This window comes from Natrix helvetica (genome assembly GCF_964273705.1).
Source record: "Natrix helvetica genome assembly, chromosome: 1".
Classification (NCBI taxonomy): Eukaryota; Metazoa; Chordata; class Lepidosauria; order Squamata; family Natricidae; genus Natrix; species Natrix helvetica.
Window position 1 is genome coordinate 357,455,809 of NC_138548.1, and position 19,488 is coordinate 357,475,296.

At 41.4% G+C, this 19,488-nt stretch overlaps 2 protein-coding genes across 10 annotated transcripts in view; both read left to right on the forward strand.

Annotated features, from left to right (window-relative positions):
* Positions 1-19,488, forward strand: part of LOC309384246 (uncharacterized protein) — a 198,933-nt gene that overhangs the window by 148,886 nt on the left and 30,559 nt on the right. The window lies entirely within an intron of this gene.
* The window catches only part of LOC309384287 (uncharacterized protein), a 101,928-nt gene that overhangs the window by 66,608 nt on the left and 15,832 nt on the right, over positions 1-19,488 (forward strand). Inside the window, exons 1-3 of one of the 4 annotated variants that reach the window (XM_081937605.1) lie at positions 12,885-12,926; positions 15,216-15,687; positions 17,248-17,345. The exons of 1 other annotated variant lie outside the window; for it this stretch is intronic. The gene's annotated coding sequence lies outside the window, so the exon portion shown is untranslated. Of the gene's footprint in view, positions 1-12,819; positions 12,927-13,066; positions 13,181-15,215; positions 15,688-17,247; positions 17,346-19,488 lie in introns of those variants that run through there. 2 more of the 4 variants (XM_081937603.1, XM_081937607.1) reach the window with 2 other exon arrangements.

The following is a 19,488-nucleotide window of genomic DNA, read 5'->3' on the forward strand; positions in this document are numbered from 1 at the left end:
TATTCTGAAAAATACGGTAATTTCTCTGAGCGTTGCACCTTCTGAACTCGAGGTGAATTTTCTGGGACTTCCACTTCCACTTCTTGAATGTTTTCCACTTATGAATGTGGAATGTAGAATGACCAGATCAGTTCTTTTTTCTTTCAGCTTCTTTTTTAGCATTGAGCTAGTCACTCTACCTCACAGATTTGCCATTGTGCGGGGAAACTGAACACAGTCTTAAGCTCACGAGGATATAAGCATAACAAAGAAACAACTAAAATGATAAAACATAGATCATATGCCACATATCACTCTAGTGCTGAGGAAGGCAACAGTTTAATAAACCTGGTTTTAATTCTAAGATTGTTTGGCTGAATGGAAACTTTGAAGTAGAATGTGATCAACATGGTATATGGTGGCTTGGTCTCCACTGATTCCCACAAGAAGTTTAATTTTTTCAAAATAGTCTTAGAATCCTTCCCAGATAACAGAATAACAGAGTTGAAGGGGACCTTGGAAGTCTTCTGGTCCAACCCTTTGCTCAGGTGGGAAACCTATAACATTTCAGGCAAATGGTTGTCTAATCTCTTCTTTAAAACTTCCAGTGTTGGAGAATTCACATACAGTTCATTCAAAAAGTAAGAGGCCCCTTCACTTTTGTCATTTTTCTTATATAGCAGCCTGATTCTACAGTTGTTGAAATTCATTTTTTCTCATTAATCTACACTCAGTACTTCTTTTTTATTTCGTCATTATGGTCAACTGAGTGTACATTAATGAGAAAAAAACAAATTTCAACAACTGTAGAATCAGGCTGCAGCAAAACAAAATTGACAAAATGAAGGGGGTCTGAATACTTTCTGAATACACTGTAGGCAACCTCAATTCCAGAGACCAGCAAATTCCTACAACTTCGGCTTTTATAGATGCAGTCACGCTTGCTGATGATAATTGATCAAGAGAACTTGATTAGCAACACTGAGTGGCTATTTAGCCTCTCCATAACAATGGAAGAAAGTGGGGGTACTTTGTTGTTTTCAAAACTGTATTTGATGATAACCCTTTGCAGGGCTAAGAATTTGTGACTGACCCAAGTCAACAAGTGAATTTCACGATTGAATGCATAATGGAACTTGGATCCCAGTTGTCAAATGAGTCACAATTAATGTAAGAGATTATTCTAGTATTGTGGCATGTTTGCTTTTTCATTGTAATCTATTCTTCTTTTTTCACATCTTTGCAAACAATAAAAGCTACATTTTCATTTGAATTTTACAGACAAAGATGAAGCCTATAAGACGACATTGGACTACCGAGAATAAGAAGCAACATTGAAAAGCAAAGCAAATGGAGGCAGAAATAGAAATACTCTCCATTTCCTTGAGAAAAACCACACAATTCTTCTTCTTCCCCAGTAGGTGAAAGACAAAGGAAAGGAAATCAAGCAGAGATTTTGAGCTGGAAATAGTAGAGTAAGTGGCACTCAAACATACATCACACAAAAAGGTGAAATGAGCTTATTTTTCCATTTAGGAAAAAAAGGGAAATATCTGGAAGTCAGTGAGGAGGAAAAGGTCAAATAGATAGTCACATAGGGCAGACAGTAATGCAGGACTTGCCCTTAGGGGAAGGAAAGTGCTTAAATCAAAGTACCACAAAACAAGGACACGCACACATTTTCCATCTTCTCAAAAATATCAGTGGCGAAAAAGCTCCATAGATGTGCCTGTTTTGAGGAAAGCAGACTTCAAATCATAAGTGATTATGCAGGGGAGAATCCACTCTGGAGACCAGCTATACTAAAGCGTTTGTCAGACCTGCTTCTTTTTGGTTCACGGAGGGACCCACACAGGAGAGATGCCCTACAATTGCTCCCAATGTGGTAAATGCTTTAGCGAAAACAGCAATTTGCTGATACACCTGAGAACTCACACAAGAGAGAAACGCTTTGAATGTCCTGATTGTGGGAAAAGTTTCAGTCAGAATTCCCACCTGATGAGGCACCTGAGAACTCACACAGGAGAGAAACCCTTTGAATGTCCTTATTGTGGGAAAAGTTTCAGTCAGAATTCCCACCTGATGACGCACCTGCGAACTCACCCAGGAGAGAAACCATTTGAATGTCCTGATTGTGGGAAATGTTTCATTGGAAATTCCCACCTGATGAGACACCTGAGAACTCACACAGGAGAGAACCTCTTTGAATGTCCTGATTGTGGGAAAAGTTTCAGCCGGAATTACCACCTGATGAGACACCTGAAAACTCACACAGGTGAGAAGCCGTATGACTGTCCTGATTGTGGGAAATGTTTCATTGGAAATTCCCAACTGATGACACACCTGAGAACTCACACAGGAGAGAAACCCTTTGAATGTCCTGATTGTGGGAAAAGTTTCAGCCAGAATTCCCACCTGATGAGGCACATGAGAACTCACACAGGAGAGAAACCCTTTGAATGTCCTCTTTGTGGGAAAGGTTTCATTCAGAATTCTGACCTAGTAAAACACCAGAGGACTCACAGAGGAGAGAAACCCTTTGAATGTCCTCATTGTGGGAAAGGTTTCAGTCATAATTCCCATTTGATGATTCACCAGAGGACTCACACAGGAGAGAAACCCTTTCAATGTCCTCTTTGTGGGAAAAGTTTCAGTCAGAATTCCCATTTAATGATTCACCAGAGGACTCACACAGGAGAGAAACCCTTTGAATGTCCTCTTTGTGGGAAAAGTTTCAGTCAGAATTCCCTTTTGATGATGCACCAGAGGACTCACACAGGAGAGAAACCCTTTGAATGTCATCTATGTGGGAAAAGTTTCAGTCAGAATTCCCATTTGATGATTCACCAGAGGACTCACACAGGAGAGAAACCCTTTGAATGTCCTGATTGTGGGAAAGGTTTCAGTCATAATTCCCTTTTGATGATTCACCAGAGGACTCACACAGGAGAGAAACCCTTTGAATGTCCTGTTTGTGGGAAAGGTTTCAGTCAGAATTCCTGCTTGGTGGATCATCAGAGGACTCACACAGGAGAGAAACCCTTTGAATGTCCTGTTTGTGGGAAAAGTTTCAGTCGGAATTCCCATTTGGTGATTCACCAGAGGACTCACACAGGAGAGAAACCCTTTGAATGTCCTGATTGTGGGAAAGGTTTCAGTCAGAATTCCTGCCTGGTGAATCATCAGAGGACTCACACAGGAGAGAAACCCTTTGAATGTCCTGATTGTGGGAAAAGATTTAGTCAGAATTCCAACCTGCTGAAACATCAGAGGACTCACACAGGGGAGAAACCTTTTGCATGTGTTGAGTGTGGGAAATGTTTTAGTCACAATTCCAACCTTGTAACACATCAGAGAACTCACACAGGATAGAAACCCTTGGAATGTCCTGATTGTGGGAATTGTTTCACTCAGAATTCTGACCTGGTGAATCATCAGAGCAGTCAGACAGGAGGAAACCTCTTTGAGTATCCTAATTATGGGAATGTTTTAGTCAGACTTGCCACCTGGTGAAACTCTGGACGACTTACACAGGAGAGAAATCATTTAAATGACCTGTCTGCACAATCTTCAGGTATAAATTGTCTGTTATTTCCTAAAAGGAAATCCATATGAATGAAACGTTGATGAGTTTAGAGAAGAATTGCATTTCATTTCTCATCCCTCATTAGAAATATTAGAAATTGACTATTTTAATGCTGGAGTCATTGTTTTTACTCAAACATGTCTCATGATTAGGCTTGTAGGTGGAGAGAGAGAAAAATGGAAAAGGCCTAACCACCTGTTTCTAGTTATCAGCAGAAGTTTCTGGATATTTCATTTTTGCAGAAGTAATGGAATTCCTCAAAAAGGTGTTTGGATGGTCTTTTCTGTATATTGATTATGCAATTTCCAGAGGTGGACTTTCCATCTTCTACCTGGGTGTCCTGTAGATTTTGAGCCCCAGAATTCCCCAGCCACCATAGAAGTAGTCCTCTAGATACAATTGTGGGTGCACTGGAAATGGCGGCTGCCTCCGGGAGATCTCCAAAAGGGCAGGGCATGTATGCTTGGGCCACATGAGAAATGGACAGGTACCACTTCTGCCAATATTGTGCTGCTACTGAAGAAAAAGCCAATGCAGTCCTAGGCTGCATCAGCAGAGGCATAGAGTGTAGATAAGAAGAAATGATACTGTAAGGTTTGATAATACGTTTAGACCCATAAAAGTTCGAGAATACATCCAAGTCACAATAAGCCAAACATGAGACTTAAACGGAGGCTTGAATAACAGTCATCATTTAGTCTTTGATCAAAGTTTAAAGACATGATGGTCAGTTGTTGCCAAGGATATGTAGGGAAGAACGAGTGGTGGGTTCCAGATATTCTACAGACCCTAAAAACGGCCACGGGAAGTCAGTTGCAGGGAACAAAAGGCACTTACAGCATGCAAGCATATAGGTTACAAATACAGAAAACAAATGTTTCCACAAAAATCAACAAGTTTGTATCCTTATTACTATTCCCCTTCATTCCACCCTTTTATTTTAAAAAAATGGAATGCTTTCCATTGTCGTGAAGATATTTCCGAATCAGGTGAAGTCAACTACCACAGTTCAGGCCTGCGCTGGGACGTGTGGAAAACTTTGGCAGTTTTCTTCCTGTATGGCTTTTTTCCTGGTCATCAATTTTGGGAACAAAATTTGTGAGATAAATTTTCCACAGATTATCCTTTTGCTAACAAATCATGAAAAGCAAATGTATTCTGGGATATTGTTGTTATAAAGGTTAGGGCACTAGCAGTTGCATTAGTTATTATTGCAAGCATTGGCTGTAACCTTATAATTCTATTCAGCGTATGCACATGTTTCATACAATCGGCTAGGCACATAGGCAAACCTTATAAGCCATCTGCAGCATGCTAATTAAGAGTTACCACATCAATGCATAACCCACTCAGTCTAATTATATTTACAAGTGAGTTACTAGGTTGTGTCAGGTTAATTCCAGACAGCAAAGTGACAGTAAGTGAATAAAACACCTTTGCTAGGAATGTATGATTTTTCACACTTATGTTTGCATTACATCACTACATCTTATATTTTCAGGGATTATGATTTCACTCTTTCTTAGAACTACTGTGTTCAAGTCAGGTTGATCTGATTCAATGCCCCAATGTATATGAAGTTTATATGTGAGCAATCACAATTACAGTGTGACACGACTCCCCACAGGTGTGTATCAGTTTAACAGTAATATTCAGTGATACAGTTACAATCACAAAATCAACACAATCTGTAGAGTGCAAAGTTGTACAGCTGATTTTAGGATCTTCAGGTGGAATGGAAGAGGCCACCACTCAGGCCAGACTACATCAGTTTTTGGAAATGTTCATTCTTAGTAGGTCTTCTCCAGGAACCACTTTCCACGGGTGTAGTGATTTGCCCTTTGTCTCCCGTTTGGGCTGCTGCTTCAGTGGTTAGCAGGGCTTGGTAGGGTCGGTCCCAGGCTTGGCTAGGTTTTTCCCCCACGTCAGGCTTCATCAGGACCCAATCACCAGCAGCCAATTCCAATATGGTTTGAGCTAGCAGTCCTTTGTTTCTGAGGTAAAGAAGAGGAGCCAAGTATACAGTTCTTTATAGACATATCTTTAGTCTCACATTGTGGAATTTCCTCATTCTGTCCAAGTGTGGAAATCCAAACATTATTTCAGAAGGCAGACGATGTAAATTTCATGGAACATGACATTCCCACTGCCTCAACGATTGAAGCGCTTTTGCAGTAAAATGAGTAAATTTCACATATTTGTCACAATTCACAGCATCCAGAAATTTTCAAAAACAAATCACATCCTAACTTAACCACCCCACGACTCCCCTGGTGTTCAAAATCAACATTTGGCATTTATCGGGGACTATCCATTTATCTCCCCACTTTTTACTTGTCACAATGTCTCAAACTCCTTCTCTTACTTTTACGCCAAAGTTCTTCGTATTATAATTACTTTAGTCATATAATCTAACTACATTGCAAAACTCAGTCATATATCCTAACTTAGATTTACATCAGACAGATTTATCTTTTGTGATTGCTGATTGGCTTTTTAACAGCACGAAAGGTTAGAGGATTGCTGGGGCAGTTTGAGTTACCTGGCAATTCCTGTAGGAAACAGAGATGGCATTTGTAGAAGATGTAAAAGCAGCCATGAAGGATCCAGATCCCAATGCCTGAAGGATACAACTGACCACAGGCACATGCTTTCGCAGAGGCCCATGTGTCACAAATGTCCAATAACCAAATGTTCACAAGGAAAACACCTTTACAGCAGCACAACACATATTCATATTACAATAGGACCAATGTCTATTAAATATCAAGTTTCTACTTAATGTGACAATACTCATTTCTTTTTTTAATTTTTGTTTCCTTCATTTTTCTCTCTTTTTTCAAAAGATAGAATTCTTTCTATCATGATGAATGAGGGGTGCATATTTAGCAGGGATAGTTTGGAGGACCATGATATTTGCAGGCTTATTATGAGACGTGGCAGGCACAGAGGATGCAACGATTGCCATCCCAGAGGACTTTCTACATATTGTAATTTCTAACTCATCTCTGTAATTCCAAATAGGACAGCAACTTGTGTTGCAAACAAACAAAATATCGTAGGGTGGGGCACCATGACTCACAAGCATTTAAAAATGCACTCAGGCGTAAAAGAGGGAGGGAGGAAGAACAGCTTCAAAAAATAAAACAAGCCATCCAAAAAGAGGCAGTTTGAGTCAACACTCCAAAATATCAGATTCCATTCAGATGGAAGCAAATTCTCCAAAGGCAGGTATCAGAGACAAATAAACAAACAATGACATAGGATGGAGCACTTTGACTCCGACATCAAAGAGGTAGGTAGGAAGAACAGCTTCTATAACTTACAGAAAACAAATGTTTCTACTAAAACCAACAAGTTTGTATCCTTATTACTATTCCCCTTCAATGCAGTTGCTTTACACTGTGCTGGTGACAGACCTAGAATAGTACTTCCAATCAGTGGCGTAGTGTGGGGGGTGCAGGGGGGGCCGGCCGCACCGGCCGCAACATCTGGGGGGGCGCGCTCACACTCGCAGCTCTCTGCCCCTGCCTGGCTCACTCACTCTCACTGCAGTGCTGGCTGTGCGAATCCGATCCGAGCCGCCGGGTCGCCGCCCACTGTGGAGGGGGTGGTGGTGGTATTCATGCATCCTCTCATAATACAGATCATCAAATAAAAAGCTCTTCTCTCTTGAAGGGAGAAAGGCGGCGTGTTGAGGGATAACGAGAGGGAGACTACATTTCCCAGAACGCTTTGCCTAGGAGCTTGCTTTTGGATTGGCCGCCACCCGGCCCAATTCGGGCCGGGAAAGTGGCGTGGATAACGGCCGCTAGCAGGTAGACGGGAGGTATTGAAGGGCGCTGTTGGGAAGCCATGGCATCGCTACGGCTCTTAAGGCTGCACCTGTCTGCGGGGAGCTGCCTCCTCTTCCTCCTTTGTTTCCAGTTCGGGGGAAGCCAGAAGAAGAAGGAGGTAGATCCCTCTTCACCTGCCCCATCTTTCCTTCTTCCCCGGGAGCACCGATAAGACCGGGCAATTGTGTCCCCCACCCTTCCCTCCACGCTGCTGGCGCCCTTGCTTTATTTGAGTGCATCGCTGCTGCTTTCCTTTCTTGTCCCCACTTATGCCATTCTGAGTCCTCGCTTTCCTTGCCCTGTACGCGTTTTGTATTTTACGAGCGTCCTTCTGGTTCAGAATTGGTTCGCAGCCATTTCACACGAAGCCCCGAATTTTCTTTCGGCAGCCTTGGAGATTGCCATCTCCGAGGAAATGTTCCCTGGGGACCGTGCATCGATAGCCATTCTTCTCCCATAGGTGCAGACAGTGGCGTAGCGTGGGTTGTCAGCACCCGGGGCAAGGCAAGTAATTTGCGCCCCCTAACCCGTGGATTTTAGCACTCGAGTCTCTTCCACTAGATTAGTTAAAGAAACCCTTACCCCCTAAGCCCTGGTGTGGTTCTCTCCCGCGCTCAGCGCTGCGCTGGGCGGACGCTGTACTGTCCCTCCCCCAGATAGTCCCTCGCTCTCTCTCCGCACCGCATCGCACGCCTGGCACCACCCCCCCTCCACAGTGGGCGGCGACCCGGCGGCTCGGATCGGATTCGCACAGTCAGCACTGCAGTGAGAGAGAGAGAGTGAGCCAGGCAGGGGCAGAGAGATGCGACTGTGAGCGCCCCCCCCCCAGATGTTGCGCCCGGTGCGGCCGGCCCCCCCTGCACCCCCCACGCTACGCCACTGGGTGCAGAAGTGCAGCGTGGTAAGAAACAATGGTCCTTCAGGCCTGGCCTTTAAGATGTAAATCAGGTGGAGATACAGCCTAGCTGAGGGCTTGAACTAATTATCCATCCGTAAACTGGAGCTTAGGGACTCAAGAGTCTTTTATTTTGCAAAACATTACAATAAATCAATAAATAAAGCTTATCTTCTTTGATCACGCACACTGTTTCTATCATAACTTCCAAAGTAAATAAGATAAATTATTCTGGGGCCTGGATTTTTCAGGGGAGGACTCAGTTTCCTTGAGCAAGTATTTGGGAATAAGAGAAATGAATTTGATATCAAAGATGGTGACTTTTATACAGGAGAATAAGGGATCCTTTTTGGACTTAATTGCTGGGTGGTTTTTTTTCCCCCCATATTTTTTTTCTTATTGCATTTTGCTGATATTTTGAAATGGTCTGCAAAATTTAAATCCACCTGAAGCTGCTTTTCTAAAAATAGAATTTTATATTCCTTGTTCTGCTCTTACAGATCTTGATTAAAATTAAGATCTTCCTCTAGCAAAGAGGAAAGGACTAGCTGAAAGGGCAAGGAAAAAGAAGAGAAGGACAACTTGAGTGGAGGCAGGACCACATTGAAGAAAGGAATATATAATACAGAGGTCTTCAAACTTCCACAAGTCTTAATGTTACCAAGTTTGGGGACCCCTGATATAATACATCTCTAGGATGCCTAGGTTTTTCATTGTGGGTACAATAAATTACATTTTAGTCATTGTTTTAATATAAGTTATGAATTCTAGTCAATTTTTATGTAATGTTTTCTTTGTAAGCTGTAAATGTAAAGTTCTGAAACTGAAAAAAAAGTTCATAGGTGTGGAAAAATGAAGAACATCAAACTGGAGATGAAAAAAAAACTATGAAAGGCAAACTAGAAGCAAAGGGAGAAAAGCAAAAATGAAATTTAAGACAGAGAACATTAAAGAGCATATGAGGTGAAGAAGAAACCTATAGGTATATTCTTCCTTTTTTTCCTGCAAGTACAAGGTCAGCTTTTTTTTGGATCAAACAAGTGTTGATCCATTGATTATGGCAGGAATTGATTAATCAGCTTGTCACCCACACCTGATATTAGGCATTGGGGTTGAACTAATTCTCCCTCCAGAAGTTAAATCACTATGGACTCAACGTGCTATTTTATTTTCTAAATCGTTTGAAGATTAAAGCATATATAAAAGGTTAACCTCTTTGATCACACACTGATTCATCAAAACTTCTGAAGTAAAGAAAATAAATTATTCAATGTCCTGAATTTTTCAGTGGTTTGTGTGAGAGAGTCTGTATGAGATGAAGAACTTTTTGAGAAATTAGAACCATGTCTATTCATTTGGTTACTTTTTAACAAACTTTATATACCATGAAATAAACTTGTATTTAGATGCATTTTACTTTAATTACATCAGTATTTTCATAACAAACAATACATGTGCTTAGGGGGTAAGGGTTTCTTTAACTAATCTAGTGGAAGAGACTCAAGTGCTAAAATCCATGGGTTAGGGGGCGCAAATTACTTGCCTTGCCCCGGGTGCTGACAACCCACGCTACGCCACTGCTTCCAATTCTGGTCACAACAACAGAACCTGCCCCAGGATGTTAGGATTCTATGAATTTAGAGGAAGTTTAGAAAATAGGTACATAGTAGGCCCATAAACATAATTGTGGCAAAGGGACTTTTTAAAAAAAATTATTTTCTTCAGAAAATTAATATACAGTACAAACTCAACCCTTTAAAAAAAAAGCAAAACAAGGATAGACAAAACATTTAAAAAGAACTGTGCATTTAAAAAGACAAAAACATATTTATATTTAAAAAAACCTTGAATATTCATAAATCTATTGGAGCAATATTAGTTTCCTCCCCTTGTGAAGCAGGCCCAAAATTTATAAACCTCTACTTTTATTTACAAAAAAATTGATGTTCATTGATATACAATATGTAAAGGCAATGTAATTAGCAGATGAACAAACAACAAAGTTAAACATTAAAACACGTTAACAATCTACTATTCCGTTTAATTTGTATATTAATTATTATTTATTAATTAAAAAATTCTTAAAATTTAAGTTGAGAACAATAAGCCAACAGTTGTGTCTTATTCCCGCAAATCATAAAATCACTTGGTTGATCCATTTTCCAATTTTTTTTCAAGTTAGATATACCATAGTAGGTCCATTCCTCAGTCTTCTTAAGAAAGCTCAGTTCATCACACACTGAGTCTGTTAACTCCAATTCTGTAGGGGCCACATTTCCTTCAGTTGTCTCCCAACCATCCTGCATTTTCTAAACCATGGCGAGGGGGCTTTTAAGAAGTGTCTGTGCTCCCTATGGAAGCTTCTTGGGAAGAGCTGAGGCTCACAGAGCCATTTGTGTGAGCTCATAATCCCAAACTCCTCCATCGGTCCCAGAGGAAGGGGATCTCCCACAGCACAAATGTTTTCCTCCCACAGCACAAATGTCACACTCTTCCTTCTGGTTTGTACTAGCTAGTGTGTTTGTTCATATTATAAGAAATCCTGACACTGACTTTGTCTCTTGTACATCATCAGCCCAAATACGGTCTACAAAGCACTTCAATCCCAATTCACTTGATGGATGTAAATGCAATCCTAAATCCATGGTTCCCTTTAAATCTAGAAAGGGGTTTCTAGAACTAAGGAGAAATTTCCTGACAGAACAATTAAACAGTGGAACAACTTGCCTCCAGAACTTGTAAATGCTCCAACACTGGACGTTTTTAAGAAGAAATTGGATAACCATTTGTCTGAAGTGTTGTAGGGTTTCCTGCCTAAGCAGGGGTTTGAATTAGAAGACCTCCAAGGTCTCTTCCAACTCTGGTTATTCTATTCTATTCTATTCTATTCTATTCTATTCTATTCTATTCTACAAGCATTCTTTTAATTCTTTTACTAATTATATTACCATGTAATCTCTGAGCACCTTTCTGATAATGCTAAGAATTTTGCTCCAGCTGTGGAAATGGCAACTGAAATCCACTTTCTAGATTTCTACTAACCGTATTTTTCGGCCCAGGGTACCTGCGAGACCACCTACTGCCACTAGTAGCCTCCCACCGTCCAGTGCGATCCCACAGAGTTGGACTCCTCAGGGTACCGTCGGCAAGACAGTGTCGGCTAGCAACCCCCAGGGGGAGAGCCTTCTCTGTGGGAGCGCCTTCCCTCTGGAATGAAGCCCCCGGAGCTTTGCATAATCCCCGACCTCCGGTCCTTCCGACCCGCCCTAAAAAGTTGGCTTTTCCAGCAAGCCGGCCTGGCCTGAACAGAATAAAATAAATGATTAATTTTATTGTCAATTTTAATCTCATTTTTAATTTTTTATTGTTAATATTAATTGGGTTTGTTTTTGCATACTTTATTTAATTTCCTTTTTTAACTTTTGTAATATGTGTTTTTCTTTTTTATGTTGTACGCCGCCCTGAGTCCTTTGGGAGAAGAGTGGCATATAAATGCAATAAACAAACAAACAAACATACGACACACTTTTTTTGTCTCCCAAAAGTGGATGGAAATGTGCATCCTACGGAACAAATATTGCCGAAGCGCTGTCCACCTGCTGACCTCCACCCACCAGCCGTTTTGTGACCTCTGCGTGTCCCGTTTTTGGCCTCCGTTTATCCTGGGATCTTGGGTGTTTGCATACTTTCACAACTTTCCATATATTTTTAACAATTGTTGTATTTTCTTCTTTTTACTTAGAACAAACCCTTCTTCTTGTACTTCTGCCATGCACTATTGCAGAAACTAGATATGTCTAGTCCAGTGTTTCCCAACCTTGGCGACTTTAAGTCCTGTGGACTTCAACTCCCAGAATCCCCCAGCCAGCTATGGGAGTTGAAGTCCACAGGACTTAAAGTCGCCAAGGTTGGGAAACACTGGTCTAGTCTAACACAAAGGACTTGGCATCATAGCATTTTTTTTTCAATATTTGAGGGGCTGACACAAGTAAAGGGGATGGACCAATTGTCCAAATGGGCCTGAGAGTAGGACAAGTAACAGAGGGAGACTTATCAAAAAGAAATCAAATCTAGAATCCAGGAGGAAGGGAAATTCAGTGAGAACAATCCGTGGAAATGCTTTGCCTCTAGAAGTTTTGGATGCTCCCTCAATGGGGGATTTTAAGAGGAGTCTGGAATGGTATAGGGTCTCCTTAGACAGTTGGATTCCTCCAACTTTATGTAATTCTGTAAGAACTTCATAAAACTTTAGCACTCAGCACTTAGCTCTTCACAAACCATTTAGTGCCACATTTCACTATTTAACATGGATCAGTTGCAAAGGAAGGTTTCTAGCAGTTGAAAATGACTTGATAGCATTTAATCAGTGAAAACATCCATGCAAACCGCCTTAGCAAAGACAAAGCAAGTGTGCTCTTTTGCCCCCTATTGGGAAATGGCAGTCATATATCAGTGACTAGAAAGCCCTTAATAGGCATATGTAGTTGAGTTTAAAGGAGTTAATACCATCGAGTACAACATTGCTAGAAAGGATGGAAGGAGAGGAACTACTTCCGGACCGCTCATGGGAGGAAAGGGGCATGCTAAGTGGCTTTTGTGCTCTTCCCAGGGTCAAAGCAACATCTGGAAGGTGAGTTGAGGTCAGGTCGGAGGAGAGACTTGGGCTAACAGCAAGCGGGGCTCTTTGGCAGAGAGGCAATTAGGCTGAAGCATGTCAGCTGCTGCTACATGTTATTTCTCCAAATTTTGAGTCCACGGGTGCTCCATGCTGTTAAACCGCTGGCTGCAATTTTCTGCTGGTGGGAAGATTTAAAAAGTCTCTTTCAAGTTAAGGTTGATTCCTTGCGAACGGCTTCCCTCCAGAAGTTCTGGGGACTAGATCACGTAAGGTCTTAAAGAAGAGATTGGACATCAGTTAGTCCAGACTTACATAGAGTTTCCTGCCTGAGCAGAGGATTGCAGTAGAAGACCTCCAAGGTCCCTTCCAGCTCTCTTATTCTGTTATAGACTTGCTGTTTTCTTGGCAACAATATTGGACTGATCTGTATCTGCTTTCTTACTTCCAAGTGTAGCCAAGCACAAGCACAATATTTCCTATTGGTGCACCATCCGTACATTAAGCAGGTTCAACTGTGCTTAATCCAGCCCTTTGTAAAAACAAAAAAGCTTTTTTGGACTTTGGGGGCATTTAGTTGCATATGTGGCCCTCACTTAACCACTTGTTCCCTGAGCCTCCAAAGTTACAATGGCATTGTAAGAGTAAACATTCATCTTGTTCATTCATTTTTTGATAAAGTGACAAAATTAGTGGACCAGAGGAATGCCGTTGATATAGTTTACTTGGACTTCAGTAAGGCTTTTGATAAGGTAGACCATAACCTACTACTAGATAAAGTAGAAGAATGTGGGTTAGACAGCATCACCACCAGATGGATTCGTAACTGGCTGACCAACTGCACTCAACGTGTAGTCCTCAATGGAACTGCATCTACATGGAGGGAAGTATGCAGTGGAGTACCCCAAGGCTCTGTTTTAGGCCCAGTACTCTTCAACATCTTCATCAATGATTTGGATGAGGGAATAAATGGGGAACTCATCAAATTTGCAGATGATACCAAGCTGGCAGGAATAGCCAACACTCCAGAAGATAGGCTTAAGATACAGAAGGATCTTGACAAACTTGAACATTGGGCACTATCTAATAAAATGAAATTCAATGGTGAAAAGAGTAAGGTTCTACATTTAGGCAACAAAAACGGAATGCACAGGTACAGTATAGGTGATACCTTGCTCAGTAGTAGTAACTGTGAAAGGGATCTTGGAGTCCTAGTGGACAGCCATTTAAATATGAGCCAGCAGTGTGCAGCAGCTGCCAAAAAAGCCAACACAGTTCTAGGCTGCATCAACAGAGGGATAGAATCAAGATCATGTGAAGTGTTAATACCACTTTATAATGCCTTGGTAAGGCCACACTTGGAATACTGCATTCAGTTCTGGTCGCCACGATGTAAAAAAGATGTGGAGACTCTAGAAAGAGTGCAGAGAAGAGCAACAAAGATGATTAGGGGACTGGAGACTAAAACATATGAAGAACGGTTGCAGGAACTGGGTATGTTTAGCTTAAGAGAAAGAAGGACTAGGGGAGACATGATAGCATTGTTCCAATATCTCAGAGGTTGCCACAAAGAAGAGGGAGTCAAACTATTCTCCAAAGCACCTGAGGGTAGAACAAGAAGCAATGGGTGGAAACTAATCAAGGAGAGAAGCAACTTAGAACTGAGGAGAAATTTCCTGACAGTGAGAACAATTAATCAGTGGAACAGCTTGCCTCCAGAAGTTGTGAATGCCCCAACACTGGAAGTCTTTAAGAAGATGTTGGATAGCTATTTGTCTGAAACGGTATAGGGTTTCCTGCCTAGGCAGGGGGTTGGACTAGAAGACCTCCAAGGTCCCTTCCAACTCTACTATTGTATTATTGTATTGTTTTACACAAATGTGTGGTCATGCTACCACATTCAGTCACCGCGCTTCAGAACTTCCTGTGGGTAGGAAGATGCAGGGAAAGGAGTTGCACCAATTGAGATATTACTAACTGTTGCACCTGGATGATGGTTGCAGCATCCCACAGTCATTAGTGAACTTCCCACCTAGCAAAATCAATGGGAATATTGCAAGTTTCAAGTTATGTTTAATTCCCTTTAACAACCCACAAGGATTTGTTTAATAGGCAAAAGTGGTGTTTCAAATCTTTCAGAGACTTTAGGCATCACTTCATGAGTTAAAGCCCCCACATTGCTAAAATTAACTCAGAAATGTGGGACTGTAACCATTTTAGGATATTTTTTAGGTTGAAAACACTTTGATTTTCCGCATACATACATTTATAGGTCCATGTATTTGGACTTCTCTCTTTATGCAGCTCAAGACATTATCGATCAAAAAAGTCGGCAATTCGGCAGTTCGAATCCATAGCACCACGTAACAGAGTGAGCTCCCGTTACTTGTCCCAGCTTCTGCCAACCTAGCAGTTCGGAAACATGTAAAAAATGCAAGTAGAAAAATAGGAACCACCTTTGGTGAGAAGGTAACAGCGTTCCGTGCCCCTTCGGCGTTTAGTCATGCCGGCCACATGACCACGGAGATGTCTTTGGACAACCCTGGCTCTTAGGCTTTGAAACGGAGATGAGCACCGCCCCCTAGAGTCCGAAACAACTAGCACATAAGTGCGAGGGGAACGTTTACCTTTATCCATATATCTGCAACTGGATAATCTATCCACAGCACTTCCAGATATGCAGGCATGTGGAAAAGAAAGTACACCCTCTTTGAGTTGTATGGTTTTACATATCAGAATACAGTAAAAATCATCCGGTCCTTAGCAATTCTCAAAGGTAGGTAAACACAACCTCAGATGAACAATACTGCTTGACATATCATGCTACCATTTATTCTACATAATGAAAGCCAAAATAGAGAAGCCTTGTGTGAAAAAGTAACATCTTGTGATTGAACATCTTGTAGAGCGAACTTTAGCAATATTAACGAAATAATTGTTTTCTGTATGACTTTATCAGTCTGTAACATCACTGTGGAGGAATTTTGGTCCTCTCTTCTTTACAACATTGTTTCAGTTCATTGAAGTTTGTAGCCATTTGTTTATGCCCAGCTCTCTTGAGATCCAGCATTTCAATCGGGTTGAGGTCTGGACTTTGGCTGCAATTGCAACACCTTGATTCTTTCCTTTTTCAGCCATTCTGCTGTAGATTTGCTGGTGAGCTTGGGATGAAAATGATCCCACGATTTCCTGTTACTTAATCCAATGTCAGCCAAGCTTCAGCTGTTGGACAGATGGCCTCACATTTGACTCTAGAATGCTTTAAAATAGAGAGGAGGTCATAGTAGACTCAAATAGTGCAAGGTGTCCAGGTCCCATGTCTGCAAAACAAGCCCAGATCATCACCCCCTTCACCAAAATGTCCGTGCATAGCCTTTAGGAAGCTCCAAAAAACAGGCCGGGTTTTGCTCGTTTTTTGGGGGGCAGCCCCCAGGACCACTGTACAAGCCTCCTAAAGGTCATACATGCCTCTTTTTTTGACGATATGTGGGCCCATTTTGACGAAAAACAGGCCGGTTTTGGAAGGTCTGCAGGGTGCAAAAACTTTTTTTAAAATTTGCCTCTTTAAAACCTTGGTGCGTATTATATTCTGAAAAATACGGTAATTTCTCTGAGCGTTGCACCTTCTGAACTTGAGGTGAATTTGCTGGGACTTCCACTTCCACTTCTTGAATGTTTTTCACTTATGAATGTAGAATGTAGAATGACGGAGTTTAATTTTTTCAAAATAGTCTTATAATCCTCCCCAGATAACAGAATAACAGAGTTGAAGGGGACCTTGGAAGTCTTCTGGTCCAACCCTTTGCTCAGGTGGGAAACCTATAACATTTCAGGCAAATGGTTGTCTAATCTCTTCTTTAAAACTTCCAGTGTTGGAGAATTCACATACAGTTCATTCAAAAAGTAAGAGGCCCCTTCACTTTTGTCATTTTTGTTATACAGCAGCCTGATTCTACAGTTGTTGAAAATCATTTTTTTTCTCATTAATCTACACTCAGTACTTCTTTTTCATTTTGTCATTATGGTCAACTGAGTGTACATTAATGAGAAAAAAACAAATTTCAACAACTGTAGAATCAGGCTGCAGCATAACAAAATTGACAAATGAAGGGGATCTGAATACTTTCTGAATACAGTGTAGGCAACCTCAATGCCAGAGACCAGCAAACTCCTACAACTTCGGCTTTTATAGATGCAGTCACGCTTGCTGATGATAATTGATCAAGAGAACTTGATTAGCAATACTGAGTGGCTATTTAGCCTCTTCATTACTACACTAAGAAAGTGGGTGTACTTTGTTGTTTTCAAAACTGTATTTGATAATAACCCTTTGCAGGGCTAAGAATTTGTGACTGACCCAATTCAACAAGTGAATTTCACGATTGAATGCCTAATGGAACTTGGATCCCAGTTGTCAAATGAGTCACAATTAATGTAAGAGATTATTCTAGTATTGTGGCATGCTTGCTTTTTCATTGTAATCTATTCTTCTTTTTTCCCATCTTCTGCAACCCTTTTGCAAACAATAAAAGCTACATTTTCATTTGAATCTTACAGACAAAGATAATACGACATTGGACTACCGAGAATAAGAAGCAACATTGAAAAGCAAAGCAAATGGAGGCAGAAATAGAAATACTCTCCCATTTCCTTCAGAAAAACCACACAATTCTTCTCCTTCCCCAGTAGGTGAAAGACAAAGGAAAGGAAATCAAGAAGAGATTTTGAGCTGGAAATAGTATAGTAAGCGGCACTCAAACATACATCACACAAAAAGGTGAAAGGAGCTTATTTTTCCATTTTGGAAAAAAAGGGAAATATCTGGAAGTCAGTGAGGAGGAAAATGGATAGTCACATAGGGCAGACAGTAATGCAGGCCTTGCCCTTAGGGGAAGAAAAGTGCTTAAATCAAAGTACCACAAAACAAGGACACACACACATTTTTCATCTTCTCAAAAATATCAGTGGCGAAAAAGCTCCATAGATGTGCCTGTTTTGAGGAAAGCAGACTTCAAATCATAAGTGATTATGCGGGGGGGAATCCACTCTGGAGAACAGCTATACTAAAGCTTTTGTCAGACCTGCTCCTTTCTGGTTCACGGAGGGACCCACACAGGAGAGATGCCCTACAAGTGCTCCCAATGTGGTAAATGCTTTAGCGAAAACAGCAATTTGCTGATACACCAGAGGACTCACACAGGTGAGAAGCCGTATGACTGTCCTGATTGTGGGAAATGTTTCATTGGAAATTCTGACCTGATGAGACACCTGAGAACTCACACAGGAGAGAAACTCTTTGAATGTCCTGATTGTGGGAAACGTTTCAGCCATAATTCCCAACTGATGAGACACCTGAGAACTCACACAGGAGAGAAACCCTTTGAATGTCCTTATTGTGGGAAAAGTTTCAGTCAGAATTCCCATCTGATGAGGCACCTGAGAACTCACCCAGGAGAGAAACCGTTTGAATGTCCTGATTGTGGGAAACGTTTCAATGGAAATTCCCACCTGATGAGACACCTGAGAACTCACACAGGTGAGAAACCCTTTGAATGTCCTGATTGTGGGAAAAGTTTCAGCCAGAATTTCCGCCTGGTGAGACACCTGAGAACTCACACAGGTGAGAAGCCATATGACTGTCCTGATTGTGGGAAATGTTTCATCGGAAATTCCCACCTCATGAGACACCAGAGAACTCACACAGGAGAGAAACCCTTTGAATGTCCTGATTGTGGGAAAAGTTTCAACCAGAATTCCCACCTGATGAGGCACATGAGAACTCACACAGGAGAGAAACCCTTTGAATGTCCTCTTTGTGGGAAAGGTTTCAGTCAGAATTCTGACCTAGTAAAACACCAGAGGACTCACACAGGAGAGAAACCCTTTGAATGTCCTGATTGTGGGAAAGGTTTCAGTCATAATTCCCATTTGATGATTCACCAGAGGACTCACACAGGAGAGAAACCCTTTGAATGTCCTCTTTGTGGGAAAAGTTTCAGTCAGAATTCCCATTTGATGATTCACCAGACGACTCACACAGGAGAGAAACCTTTTGAATGTCCTCTTTGTGGGAAAAGTTTCAGTCAGAATTCTGTCCTAGTAAAACACCAGAGGACTCACACAGGAGAGAAACCCTTTGAATGTCCTGATTGTGGGAAAGGTTTCAGTCAGAATTCCTGCCTGGTGAATCATCAGAGGACTCACACAGGAGAGAAACCCTTTGAATGTCCTGTTTGTGAGAAAAGTTTCAGTCGGAATTCCTTCCTGGTGATTCACCAGAGGACTCACACAGGAGAGAAACCCTTTGAATGTCCTGATTGTGGGAAAGGTTTCAGTCATAATTCCCATTTGATGATTCACCAGAGGACTCACACAGGAGAGAAACCCTTTGAATGTCCTCTTTGTGGGAAAACTTTCAGTCAGAATTCCCATTTGATGATTCACCAGAGGACTCACACAGGAGAGAAACCCTTTGAATGTCCTCTTTGTGGGAAAAGTTTCAGTCAGAATTCTGTCCTAGTAAAACACCAGAGGACTCACACAGGAGAGAAGCCCTTTGAATGTCCTGATTGTGGGA